A 2,038-nucleotide genomic window follows, 5' to 3' on the forward strand; every position below is an offset into this window, starting at 1 on the left:
TGACGACCCTTCCGCCGTTGATGGGTGAGTCAAACAGTCACTATTGAGAACGTCGTGCCGCGACCCGCTTTCCTGCACACTTGCACTCGCCAGGGTAGCACAGCTGCCAAACGCGAAGTAATGGCAACGACTGCAGGTCATTTCGGTCACATATTCATGGGGGCTACTTGTGTAAGAGGGTTATAGAATCCGAGCTGGTTCAAAGAAATGCGCAGCCCTCCTCTATGGAACCTCTTACTAACATCCTTGTTTCACACGATCCTCTATCCTTTCCATCAAATGGAGCCAGTGTTCTACCAAGAGAGAGACGTTTAGCGAGACGATATGTTTTAGAACAAAGCATTATTATCATTTCATAACACTGCACAAAAGTGTGAATCCGACCTTTCTAAGGAGTTGAATGTAATCGTCTTCAGTCCCAGCATTTCTTGACAAGAGATTGTCGAACGTCCTGAAATCCTGTAAAAACAAGGCAGTGAGGCTCATCTGTAATAATTATTTTGAATGTTCACGCTATAAGAGACGCCACTTTCATTTTGCTGGTGCATGTTCAATGAAAGTTTGTTTTGCTTGATGGAGTTACCCGAGAAGTAAATTACATGTTTGCCGGTAAATGAACCACCGTGTATGTCGTTGGAACCCAGACTCCTCACCTTTTAGATTCAAAGGTACCAAGAGTTTAATATGTGCGCGTTTGTTTCTTTTCTTGTGGCAATATAAGCTCCTCTGGCTATCACAGTGCAGCTTGTAACCTAGGCTCAGAAAGTGTAGAATACTGATTTCTCCAACCACAAACGCTTCTTTATGAGTTCATCGATATTGTCAGCTACAACCAGTAGAAGTTTCAGGGAGTGCTTTAGTAGGCAGGGTCACAGGACAGGCGTTCAAGCAAGAATTAATTCTGCATAAATCGGTGACAAGCATATGGCACAGTACGCCAACAAGAAGGCGGTAAGAATGGCTGGTCACTTGAAACTGGTGGCGCGTAAACGCAGCATGTAAAAATATTTCAGCACTTCACGATCAGCAAGGACTTGTCTACGCTTGTCTCTGCTGTCTCTGCGGTTGCATGCATCCAATCGATTTCGCAAGAAAGCGGGTCACCGTCTTTGACTGCTTTGCTGGCCCTTTTGCTGTTTGCCAAAGAGTGCATATTACCAAATAATTTGCTCGAATATCTCAAAAGATTCTCTTACGTCGTTCCCGCTAAGGGAGGTTGTGCAGGTAAATTAACAAAGCATTTAATAAGAGAAAGAATGTATGCTGCGATCTAGCATTTACCAGTCGGAAAGAATGTAAAAAATCTCGCTGAAGATAAAAGATACAGGATGTTCACCGCAAGACTGTCGTCACCCTAGCGAATGGCCACAATAGAGATGAGGTAATTTCGGAGTTCAGTACTTCTGAATAGGAACTTGTACGATGCAAGTACGTTGCTGAAGCACATCCTCCAATTACTTTATTTTCTAACACTCCCGCGAATGCACGGTGTCACGACTCACGTGAGCGTTATGAATGTTCAGATCTGCTGAAAGCCCGTACCTAACTCTGCGTGCGCCGATTTGAAACGAGCTGCTTTAATATCACTCACTGTTGCTGATTTTTTGTATCCACACCCGATTCTTGGCCGACCTCCTAGTGTGGCTATGTGCCATCTTTTGATAGGCTAACAACAACAACAACAACAATTTTGTATCCACTGGTCTGATGTCGGTTGGAGCTCTGAGGGTGGAAGTTCACTGAAATGCTGTGTCACGCTCTTGAACCCCGAGACCATCATTGTTCCATGCCACGTTGCAAACGTTTCTCAGACCCTATGCTTCAGACAGCAGCGTGCCATTCGAAATGAATGGTCACCTTCTTTGATAGCAATGCAAGGTGTTCATAAAGTACTGCCCAGAAATTATTTACTTGTTGCTAGCACGTAAGATGCAGCTTGCGTACACATCTGTGGCCACAGGAGCCAAGCAAACTTCCATGTCTTGTCAATAGACTTGATATTGGCCCTGGACTTCAAAAATTGGAGTCCAAATGGGTG

This window comes from Amblyomma americanum, chromosome 8 (assembly GCF_052857255.1).
Source record: "Amblyomma americanum isolate KBUSLIRL-KWMA chromosome 8, ASM5285725v1, whole genome shotgun sequence".
Taxonomy (NCBI): Eukaryota; Metazoa; Arthropoda; class Arachnida; order Ixodida; family Ixodidae; genus Amblyomma; species Amblyomma americanum.